The 13,298-nt window shown below is 35.8% G+C and overlaps 1 pseudogene; it reads right to left on the reverse strand.

The window, feature by feature from the left end:
• Window positions 1–3,371, reverse strand: part of LOC125863383 (probable indole-3-pyruvate monooxygenase YUCCA10) — an 11,417-nt pseudogene extending 8,046 nt beyond the window's left edge.
• Between the last annotated feature and the right edge of the window lie 9,927 nt (window positions 3,372–13,298).

Below are 13,298 nucleotides of genomic sequence, written 5' to 3' on the forward strand. Positions count from 1 at the left end.
CAAGGTAGCTTATGAGTTGGAATTGCCTAGCGAAATGAATTTGGTTCATCCGGTATTTCATGTGTCTATGTTGAGGAAGTGTGTGGGTGATCCGAATGCCATTGTATCTCTTGATTTTGTGGGTGTTGTTGAAGATAATTTGACCTACGAAGAGGTTCCGGTCCAGATTTTAGATAGACAAGTGAAGAGGTTGAGAAACAAAGATGTGGCTTCCGTTAAAGTCCTTTGGAGAAATCAACAAGTTGAAAGTGCTACTTGGGAGGCCGAAGCGGACATGCAAAGGCGATATCCTTATCTTTTCCAATCCACTCAAGCTTAAGGTATTGATCTTAGCCCTTTATAAAATCTCAGGTCTTAAGTTCAGCCCTCGTGTCATTGCATACATTCATGTTTAAGTTGACAAGTTCAATGTGGTGTTAAACTATGTTGAGGTTTTGAATAAGGTGTAAGTGCATTGTTGCATCCTTAGGTGGGCTGATATTGCCATGTTTGTGTCCTTCATGTACGTTTCTTTAACATTCGGGGACGAATGTTCCCAAGGGGGAGATATTGAAACGACCCCAAAAATGCCCGAAAATGTGCTTCGGAAACACCTATAATTGTAATTTCCATATATCTCAAAATTCGTGCATGATTTCGGAAATTCGACTTCATATTCTTATTCAGGGGGTAAAATTGAGTGGGAAATGGGTCTAACCCGAATTTCAGAGCAACCGTATCAAAATTCGAAAATCGCAAAAAAAATGCAATTTTCAAGGTCAACTTTAAAGGGGCATATCTCTTAGCACACAAGAAACTGGAAGGGACACTACCTATTAAATTGAAGCCCTTCGAGTTAGCTTTCCAATGCAATTGGTTTCACCTCATTTCGACTTAGGATGAAGGAGTTATGCCATTTTCGTAAAACCTGTACGGGCAGAATTGCAATTTCCAGAGAGCTTAGTTACTGTAGCGGGCTGGACGTTTTTCTTTTATAAAAAAGAGGATTGTCCCATACTTAGTTATATTTCTTTCTAGCATCAAAACACTCAAAAACACTCACTAATCCCTCTCCAAAATTCCACCAAGATCTTCAACCAAATTCAAACATCTCAAGTTCTAATTCCGGATTCAAGACTCAATCTCAAGCATCAATTCTCCATTCCAATCTTCATCAAGGATTTTCCAAAGTTGAGGTATGTGGGTTGATTGTGGAAACCTTCCTTTCCACAAGTCCAACCATTTATTCTCTATTTTTACTTCAAATTTATGGGTCCTTATGGTTATTATGAACTCTTTAATTATGGAATTACTACTACACATTCTATTATGGTCTATTTTTGCATATTATCATGAAATGGAATTATTATGTGATGTTTATGGTTTTCATGCTTCCATGATCAAATTATGAAGGTTGATATATATATGTATGTTGTTGGTGGGCTGATTTATATGTATTTCGGAATTGGTTGGACTTAGTACTCTTGAAAGACATGATTTTATCTACATGAACAATAGCCCACCATGTGTTTGATAAAATGCCATTTATAGAATTCATAGGAAATGGAAGGTCCAATGTACATCCTATGAGTCGGATGATTATACAATTATTGAAATGATGATGAAAGGGATACATGTATATGATTTTCTCTATATAGTGTTGTGAGTCGACCAAGCCTAGTACGGGGGGTAGTAGGCCCGTATAACCGTATCGAGGGGTTGGTACCTTGGTTGCCTAGTACGGGGGGTAGTAGGCCCGTATAACCATATCGAGGGGTTTGTACCTTGGTCCCTAGCTCGGGGGGTGGTAGGCCCGGGTAACCACATTGAGGGGTTTGTACCTCTTTCGCCTCTCCAAGGGGGTGGTAGGCCTTGGAAATACTATATTGATGGTCACTCACCACACATGTACTACGTCCCACTAAATATGATTTTTATGTAAGCATCATTATACATATCATTTCATTAATATGCTATCTATCGGGTATGATTATGCATTTTTCCTATGATGTCCATCTATTGTAGCATTGCATTGCATCCCATATACTTAGTACATTCAAACGTACTAATGCATACTCTATGCCTACATGATGTCACCATGTAGGGACCGGAGCACCGCTTGACCATCCTCCTCCGCGTGGCTAATACGATTTCCTATCAAGGTTATTGGTGAGTCCTCCATTCCGGGGACGTTGCTCATGATCTTTTGCTATGTATAAGACTTTTCTTTTTAGTTATGTTTTGACTATGAGGGTGAGCCCGGTAGTTTGTCTTGGCCCCCGCTAAGTACTCATGTTTAGAGGTGGTGTTGGACAAGTTGTGTATTATGCTTGAGCTTGACTCATCTATGGTATTTATGTATCATTTCTTCTTTTTTTCTCTTGCTCCCTTAGTCCCGATTTCCCCCTTTGATTATGCTTATTGCTTATGGTCATTTTAATTGCTTCCGCGACCAAGGATGTGTAATGATACGCTATGAGGCTTGTTTGGGGTTCCTTCGGGTTCCCCATTCGCCGGTCACGTCTAGGCCCTAGGCTTGGGTCGTGACAGATGGTCAAGAAACTCATACCAACCTCTTGATGAATTGAGTTACAACATTACAAATGCTAGTAAAAAGTAACAAGTACCATGCAAAATAGTTGATGTTCAACTAAACTGATTGAACACAACCATTTAATTTTTTTTATAACAATCACAAACCTACTAACGTGCAAACAAATAACGATAAAAGTAATTATAAGGAATAAAGAGATAGAGAGACTTACTAGTCTTCTAACAACAACTGATGTGTGACTTTCATAACTTGAAAGATCAAAGGCTATTTCAGTCCTAGAATTTCCTAATCCAACGACCAATACCTTTTTATCGTTAAATTTTTCAGCAGATCTATAATCATTTGAATGGATTATTTCGCCTTTGAAATTTTCTATTCCTACCATTTCTGGAATATAACCTTCGTTATTTTCTCTAGTAGCCAAAATCAAGAAATCACTAGCATACAATTCAATTTCTCCGCTAGTCAAATTTCCTGATTTGATATTCCATTTCTTTTCCCTACTGTTGTAAAAGGTTGATTCAACACAAGTTTGGAATTTTGGCTTGATGTTGAAATGCTCAACATACTCATTTAAGTATTGAATAAATTCTTTCTTCGGCATATATTTGGGTGATTAAATTGCACGTGACATAAATGGCAATGAACAAAAGTCCTTTGATAGATGCAAATGAAATCTATCGTAAGTCTTTTTCTTTCACAAATAAGCACAACAATCTTGTTTTTCTTAAACAACATTGTTTATGCCCAATTTGTTTAAACAGGCTGAAACGACTATACCGTATGGTCCTGCTCCAACCACAATAATGTCAGTTTCTTCCTTTGTAAAATTATCCATTGTAAAATTTTCAGGAAATTAAAGAGAATTTCTTTTTTGAGAATGTTGAAAAGAAAATTGCAACAAGATTTCAAGAAAGGAATTTAGACAATGAGCTATGTATATATGGTCTTCAAATAGGATAAGGATGATATTTATTATTATTTTTTTCCTTTTTTAAAGTGTAATAGAAAACAACAGTTACAAGTAAATGCGGAATATTTATTATTGAAACAAAATCTTAGTTTTTTTCTCAATTCTTTGGTAGATGTGAAAACATTTAATTAAAGTTATCTTTAGCTTAAGCTAAAACGTGTCATGCATTTTTCTATAAATGAATTTTGCAGTTTCAAAAAGAGACATATTACAAAAATTTAATTGAATTTGACTGAAGTTTATTGACTAGCTAAATTCAAAGTATATTTTTTTTGTTTTTATCAATGTCTTAGATTTTCAGATATACACTCAACTAATTAAATTTTATTAATTAATTATAAAAGCAAATTATTTTCATTGTTAAAAAAAATAGAATTAAGAAGAAAGATAATTTTCTAATAAATTAAAAAGGAAAAAAGCTTAAATATGCCAACGAATTTTGAGAAAATACTCATCTATGCTGTTCATTTAAGCTATTTCTCAAAACAAAATGACATATATGAGTCAAACTTTTAACGGATGACTGAGCATTTTCTCAAAGTTTGATGACATATTTTAGTATTTTCCCTTTTTATTTTAATCCATTTTTTTAAGAAATAAAAAGGTACTTATTTTAACCAATTCATTGACAAACCCCGCTAAAATTGGACAAATATATTTTCCATCAAGTATCTTGAGGATCAAGTTGAGTATGGGAATCTCGGGCAAAAATATTTACATATTGAAACTTAAGGGGAAATTTTCGTTGCGGTTGCGTCAACTTTTATGATATACAACATAAAGGGTGATTCACTCAGATATTCAAAGGTTATTAACTCTGATATATAGCTGAGGCGAGAGACAAATCTAAGTTGAAAACATAGTGTCACATCCGGAGGCTACCCCTTGACGTAAATACGGGACCTAGGATCACGATTGGCCCCAACTAACCCTGAGTTGGCATATCTTAGGCATACTAAAAGATTTTCCAATAAAATAGACTATGAGGAAGCTTAAAACCATCATTAACTGGAAGTGGGAAATACCCAATAGTAATGTAAATAAATAAATAATAAGCCAGAGTTTAAGATACTAAACTATAACTCAAATACTGAAGTTGAACCAGGAGGTGACTTTTAACATCTATAGGTCTATGAAGCAAGAAATTGATCTTAAGTCAGTAGCAGTGGTAAATCATATTATGGAAAGAGATTCTAAAGTGTCTATTGAGGAGAGTTTAGGTGTCGATGCACGAGCAGCGATAACGATGAATTTTGATAGTGATGATATTGATGACATGAATGAGCTTGATGAATTTCGCCTAAAAGCATATGAAAGTTTAGCCTTGTATAAGGAGAAAATGAATAAGTACCAGGATCAGAAGATTGATAAGCGAGAATTTGTTGCCGGTGATTTGGTGCTCTTATTTAACTCAAAGTTGCGCTTATTTCCTGGCAAGCTCAAGTCCAAGTGAACTGAGACATTCAAAGTAACTCAAGTATTTCCACATGGAGTGGTTGTGCTCGAGAACAAGGAAGGGATGAGGTTCAAGGTGAACGGTCAGAGGATAAAAATCTACTTGGGAAAATTTGAGTGTATCAATGAACTGATAGAGGAATGGGATCTTAGTGAAGTCTGACTAACTAAGTTTTTTGCATTGTGCCGCAATGTTACATTAAGCGCTTATTGGGAGGCAACCCAATTAGTAGTGTAACTTCTTATTTTATTTCTGATATTCAATAGAAGTGTTTTTGGGTGTAGACATCAAGGTATTACCCCCACCCCCAAGGACCAACCAAGGGTCCTTAAGGAGGGCCTGGAGACAGCCCAAAAAGTTGTCAACAGTCAGCCTACCCACGAAGGGCATCCACGCTCCATGGATGGACCCACGCACTGTAAGTGGGAGTCATGGGTCAAGACTGTACCTTCCCCTATTTTCCTAGCCACAGACCATCACCCACGCTTGACCAGTATGGTCCATGGACCCACCCACGGTCCGTGGGTGGGGGCAGTTTTTGGTCATTAGTTATTTAGTTGGGGGTTAAGGGACGAGCTTAGGATTAATTAATTAACTAAGTAGGGTCATTTTATACTAATTATACTACCTATATAAACCTAATATACCTCTAAACTAAGGCAATTAATTCATTATTCCAAGACCCTAAAATAAACTCATTCCCTCCCAAATATTTCTCTCACTAAAACTTCCATTAGAGAAGAATAAGAAGTTGTAGTCTACGATTCAAGAACTCATCTTTTCTACCCATATTCATGAGGAATCTTCATCTAAGGTATGGTAGTCTTTGATTCATGGTTAGGTTTCATCCATGAAGTCCTCAAATTCTCAATTTCAAAGTAGAAAAGTCTCCCAAACATAGGGTTTTCACTCCAAACCATGGATTCTTTCTAAAAATGTTTTCATTGATTTAATTATCATATATTATGGTTGAATTGTTGATTATGATAGTTTTTATGATAAATAGTTTTTATGATAAAATCTCCCATGAATCCATGAATTCCCCATAACCCTAATTTATGACTTGTGATTTGGGTGAATTGTAGTAACTATGAAATTGTACTTATAGAAGTTTAGTTAATTGAATCATGTCACCATCTATATCAAATGTAGTAATTCTAGATTGATTGGTTGAATGTGACATATAGCCCTTGAAGGGAAAAACATGGGAATTAGCTATGTGTATGAGACTTGTGTGTATACAATTAGATTGCTTTGAGAGTAAAGTGAATACATTATAAGTCTAATTGTTGTGTTGACTGGATGATTATCCTTACTTGCACACTTAGGTATGAATATCATATAATGTGAATGGTTTGTCACATATAGTGATCCTAAGGTTAGAAGACTAGTCTCACCTATTGAATTTAGGAGCTTTAGCACGAGTTTGATGGATTGAGTGTCAAGACATTCTTCCATAATTATCAACCTAAGTAAAAACTAATATGAACTCAATGGGAATTAATTCTTAGCATCTAGAGTATATGAATATGATATGGAAGCTTTTTACACTAGTTGAGTCCGACTGTCCAAATGGGTTCCTTTTACACTAGTTGAGTCGGGCTTCCCAAATGGGTTCCTTTTATAGTAGTTGCGTCCGGATTCCCAAAGTAGTTATCTCATTAGATGGAAACCTTCTACATTAGTTGAGTTCGGGTTTCTAGAAGCACTCCCTATCCCATAAACTTTGTGCCCACATAGGTCTTTAGCTAGTGGATCCACTTAAGCTAAGAGTTTGGTTCTACCTTTGGCAAGTAGGACGACCCCTTTTTGGTGTGGGGTAGACACCGGATTCCATGATTAAGCTCTCATGGTCTATGTCGGTTAAAACTAATCCCACTATAATAGATTGAACTAGAATTGGAGTTATGAACTATAAAGACTTAATAAGCTTTCCTTAGTGTGGGTAGGAGCATGGGATCTTATTCATACATTGCACAAGGATGCTTTGAGGGTACTTATGGTTTGTTTCCATTATGATGAAATGATTAATATGTTGAATATGCTTGTCTCATATGCTTTTACACTCATTTTCATGATGAACTCTAAACTTGGTAAAGTGCATAGTTTTCAGTTAAAATGTCCCTTTTTAGCATGCTTGAAGGTTTTCATGCATAGCTACCATACTTAGTGCATTTTTGTACTAACCCATATTTCTTCAACATTTTCTACAAAATGTAGGTTCCGACGTTTGAGGTGATCTTCATTCTAGTTCAAAGCTTGAATTGACTATTCTCCAAAGCTTCTTGTATGTCCTTATGGATTCGAGGAAGTGATACATTGTTGTTCTTTTCCTTTCATTGTACTAGACCTTTCAGATTTCTATTTTAAGGGCTATGATCCTATTTTTGAGACTTTGATTTTAGTAGATCGCTAAATGAGACTATGTCTAGACTTCCACTCTACTTTTATGAAAACTTCTTAAAGACTTGAAAATGTGTTTTTACTCTTTATTATTCTTTGCTTATGTGATGATATGCTAAGTTGCTTACATAGTGCCTTTAGAGGTATTATGTGCCATGTAACGTCTAGGGGGTACCCTTGGATCGTGACACTCTAACTGACTAGAGGTGTTGGGACATGCCCCCAGCTAACTCTAGTAAAACTGAAACTAAAATGAAAGACTGAAATATAAATTAAAGAACTTGTCTATCGTCCTTAAAGAATGAGGACTCATCACTGATACTGTTGAATATAAATCGGGGACCCATCTACTCGTGATCTGTATGCTGAGGACCTAAACCTACATCACGAAAAAATGTATTGAGCATGCAGGATAGGATAAAGATAAACAAACATGTAACTGAACAGAGCATACTGAGCAATGATATAATCTAAACATGATAAAGATACTGAGATATACTGAATATAAACTAAACTGAATGCAATGACCAAGTACATAACATGATGAAATTGAATACTGAATATATAGCTGGTAACCTCGTCAATACACTAGAACTTGACTGTGGGAGCTACTATCTACTGATATAAAACCTCATAAGCTAAATGTGGAGTCCGATGTATACACCCCATCAAGAGGACCCAATATACCTTGCCAAGGGTATAGAGGCATGACATGTGTGATCACTAAATATGATGCCCACATAGGGGACTTATAAATATACGGGGGCACATAGTTCTAGGACTATAAGGGTGATTGACCCTAGTCCAACTCGGTGTTAAGTTTACTCCCAACTGGAAATATGTACAATAGAACATAACTGAATTGTACTGAATATCTTGATATTATGACATGCTAACTAAAAAAATGCAACATTAAATACTGATAATGAAACATTAAAACTGAGGCATGTGTATGTGTTTATCTGTCCTAGCCAATGCAATTCATGAAATAAACGAATATACATAATAGGGTTCTTAAATTCATGCAAGAACTAAGCAACATTCTTACGAATACACAATAATATGATTAGGAATTCCCTAACAACTAAATCACAACCATTGTCTGAAGTTCTAGAAACCCTAAGTCTAAACAATATTTAGGGAATCAAGATTCTCACTGAAATCTAGGGACATAGTGGATGAAAGGAATCCACAGTGAAATACCACATACGTGGTGACGAATTTCACGGAGAAATCTTCCGATTTTGGGGCTGGAACTGATGAAAACTTGTTGCATTCTTTGAGAGAGCTTGATCGATTATTTTCTATTCTTTTGTTCTATGTTTCGCTTGATTTTGGTGATTGATCGATTAGGGTAGGTTCTGACTAAGTTAATGCGCTTAAACTGACTAAAAGTACGTAGTTTAGGGGTTAAATGACATAGTTTAGGTGTCCAAACTATAGGGGAAAAACCAAAATGACCCCACCTAAAATCTGATGAGGGCTGACAACGAGCCCTATGACGGATCGTCACAGGGACCACAGACCATCAAGTGGGTCGTTGTCCTTGGCCAGTACCTACTAGTTTTGGGTGGTTCGACCACGAGCCCTACCACGGCCCATGTGAAGGACCGCTGACCGTGAGGGGATCTGTGGTTTGATGCCTGAGCTGGGAGGTTCTGTCTGGATTACACGAGCCTTTCCACAGCTCGTGGGGTGGTCCATGGCCTGTGAAGGCTTCCGTGGTCCACCTCTTTTTGGTTGGGTGGGAACCACAGACAGGTCGACGGACCGTGGTTTCTTTCACCATCCCTAAACCCTATTATGGTTCACCTACTCCTGCTGGTTTTCGGCTAAAAGTTCTAAGTTTAATTTCCGAGGTGTTACACAGAGTTTGTACAGGAGGGATTGAAATTTTTTTATAGTTATTTGAAACATCGAATTACAAATTCATATGGAAAGCACACATTCTATAAAGGCAATTATATTGCCAAGGGATCTTGTTAGTCATTTTCCTTTATGCTCTACTTATTAAGTATCAATGATTTTGTCTTCAAATTCCTACTAAACGGTGTTGTAAATTGTTTCTCTTATTGGGCAGTGCTTCAAGAGGATGTTATGCCTCCAAACAATATAAAAACCAAAAAATAACGAAAATCTTCGCTCGGGTCCTTCTTAGACTTCTAATTAATATTTTCTATGGAAAAAAAATTAGTTAGGGAAAAGAGAGGGAACTCGGCATAAGTGTTGTATGATCTAGATTTTAGCTAAGAAAAATCATTTTCCAATATTATGAGACAATTAATGGAAGTCATTTGAATGAAAAATTGTGAACAAATTTTCTCATTTCAAGCATATCAAATGACACTTACTTTCTAACTATGTAGTTGCTCTAAAAAGATGAACTCTTAATAACTCTTAAGTAACTGTTTTGAGCATTGTAATGGAAATTTATAGCAGACGTACTTTTTTTCTCAACCAAGATTCAAAAAAAATATGATGTGCAATCAACAAGCATATGTATATCTTGTTCTACACACTAGTGTTCAAAATATTAGTTTATTACAGCGAACCATAAAAATAGGAAAAGGCCATCCTTCTTCATTTCAGCCAGTGTAGTCAGCCAGAGTAGATTTCTTGTTCCAAACATCAACATTCACTTCATGAAAGTTCAAAAGTACATAACGGTTGAAAAAACACTTTTTAGTTTATTACAAGCCTATGACATGCCTTGTTATTAGCAGATATGTTGAGATGAGACTTGATAAATTCAGGGCTAGATATTAAACTAAACTAGGATTTGAAAACACACCTGAATTTCACAAGTGATTTTACCGACAACCTTAAGAGGATTTAATTGATGATATATGTTGGAAGAATAGATTTAAAAGTTTGAATCTTGAACTGAAGAAGAAGAAGAAGAAGAAAATGGAGCATTACTAGTGTGTTTGCTCCGCTTTTTTGAGTAGATGAGAGACTTCAGATTCCATTTGTGTTGTAGAAATTTGAGAAGACAACAATGTTTTTTATGTGTTTATCTGTTACTGTGCTCTGAGAGTATTTTTTAATTGTACCATATCCAAAAGATATGTTATATAATCATTTTCCAAAAAATGGTCCTTTTCTTTTTTGGTAATAAATTTATATTGTTTCCTTCAAGTATCACTTGATCAATTATTTCCTTTTAGGTAACCAAAAATGAGTGTGCATTTAAGTTGTTGCGGGAATTTCTATATACAAAAGAATCTATATCCATCGATCATGACTTACCTATGTTCAATAATTGATGCATATCCTATTTTGTAAGTTGATTAAGGCTTGTCCTTCCTTAGAATGTATGTTGTATGTGTTATTAGGTTGAAGTTGATATGAAATAGGACGTACATTTTCTTCTTTGAACTAGAAGTTATGTTCAATTTGCTACTTATATTTAAGATAATCATAGTCAAACTGTTTGTCTGTCACTCCGACAAATTACCTTTGATGCATCTTTTAAGCATTGTGTTCTTAGATATCAGAGAACATATATTTGTTCGATACAAAATAAATGAATAAAACAAATGCTCGTAGTTCATTTGGTACTATTTTCCCCTTTTAAATGATTGCATTCCCAATGTCTTATGGTTTCAACAAATCGTAGCTTCAAAATTCTAGCGGGATAAGTAGCCGCCAGAGAGGGGTGGGCGAGACAGAATGTAAATAACGCGAAGTTTGATGTTCTCCTTTTTCCCAAAACACCTAAATTAGACGAAAATCACCATAGAACCCCCCCCCCCCACCCCAAAATCTGCTCTAGGCTTGGGAAAGAAGGAGGAAGAGAATTATAGTGTAAAGAGATCGATAAGTTGCAGATTCTTGGCCAAATTCACCATCTTGCCATTCAGAAAAATAAGAATTGGAGCTACAAATTATGTACAGTTGCTTTGCGCCCAAGTAGGCTAGGTTTTATTAATTGAGTAGTTATAAATCTACTATACACTGCGTAGTATATTGGAATTTGATGGTAGAATTCATGCGTAGGCTTCGTTAACCGATAAGAATAGAGATTTGAATATGCATATATTCCCAAGTGTTACATCAGACGTATATCATAGGAGAAAGCCCTATCTCGTGAAAGGGTTTGGGAATGGTTGTGATTTCCTATTTTGTGTTATGTATGTTGACTTGTGGCTGTATTATATGTATGAGTATAAGCAAAGTATAACAGTAGTAACGAATCTAGTGAATTAATTATGAATAATGCATGATAAGAACTCGAGTAATTGACTATATGATGTGAGAATTGTACATCGTGAATGTGATTGTGCTTGTGTTGTGATGCATTGAATTGGGTGTCACGTACCGACTCACTAACTTGCTTTGGATCGGGTGTTACGTTCCAACACACTAACTTTGATTGGGTGCCACGTTCTGGCGCATACATAGGATCGGGTGTCACATCCGGCACACTAACTTGGATCGGGTACCATGTACCGGTACACTAACAATTTGAGTGTGGGTTCCACGAGAGTACCATTGACTTGACATATAGATGTATTATTGAGAACGTGGAATGGTGCTTTGAATGCTGACATTGATAACTAGGTTACGCGATATATTTAGGCATATGTGTGAATTGTGATGTTGAAAGTTAATTGGAGATATCTCTTTGTGTAATGAATTGTGAATAGTAGAGTCCCAAGTCAGGTTATGGCATGGTAAGGGGAAACTAGGGGTCTCGGTGCTATTCTTGTCGATTAGAATGTCATCCCGTTTATTTATTTTTGAGTTTCGGGGTGGTGTTTATTGATAGTGTTTATAGTTGGGTTTTCCCCGTGAGGGAGTAATACTATAAAATGGATAGTAAGTCTCGATAGGCATGGTATGGGGATTATAAGCAAAGTGGAGACGGGAATAAAGTAAGGGGTTATAAGAAAGTATGCTAGTATGATATGAATATCTGGAATGGTAAGGGCAGGGAAAATATAAAGGTGGAGGAATGAACAGTCTTATTTCATGTTTTGCCAGTTGATTTCTCATATTATCCGATGGGTATTTGGGTTGACCGGTGATGCCTACCAGTACATGTGATTGTACTGATAGTACTCTTGCTATGCCTTTTTGGCATAGCGTGGTTTCAGGATTAGTGATGTTTAATAGGTGAAGACGAAGGCAATTCTCCAACATCTTCTATTTTCCTTCCGCATGGTGGGAGCTGTGTTTTTTTGTTATTATGTTTTACTTTGTACTCTTAGTAGCTCTTGTTCCATGTATAGACTAGATCTCTGGGGTGTTAATTACTTTACAAGTCTGAACTTTGAATTGTTAAAACTCTTAATTTATAAAAATCTCCATGAATTTGTTTTCATCTTAGTTTCCTTAAGTCTTCCGCATGTTTTTAAATGGTTGGAAATCGAGGGTTCTCCTACTTAGGTGTTAGAGTAGGTGTTTGCACGGCCTGGTGGGTTGGGTCATGAAAATATCCTATTTTGTAAGTTTATTAAGGCTTGTACTTCCTCGAAATGTCTGTTGTATGTGTTATCAGGTTAAAGTTGATATGAAAATCTAAATACATATAGTTTAAATTCAGATTTCGTTCTTCAGATACAATAGTTTCATAATAAAAATTACTCGTGCCCATACTAAATCCAGCCATTGCATATATAACATATCAATAAATTGTTGTATGAACTGAAGATGAATTCTAAAGAGGAAAGGTTTGAGTAGCTGCTAGAATGCATTAATAAGTGACGATCATTTTTTGAAAATGCACAATATAGAGTAGCCCAATGCAACTGCGATAAACATAGTACTCTCTAATTTTATGACATAGTACTTTCTAATATTATGACATGCATGATTGGTTTCGGTAAAGAGAGTTCGATACAAAAACAGTGAACAATTTTTTTTAATAAAACCAATCAAGAGCAAAAGTTTTCTCGTCTAAAAAAATAAATAACATTTATTTTCTGACT

Source organism: Solanum stenotomum, chromosome 4 (assembly GCF_019186545.1).
Source record: "Solanum stenotomum isolate F172 chromosome 4, ASM1918654v1, whole genome shotgun sequence".
Lineage (NCBI taxonomy): Eukaryota > Viridiplantae > Streptophyta > Magnoliopsida > Solanales > Solanaceae > Solanum > Solanum stenotomum.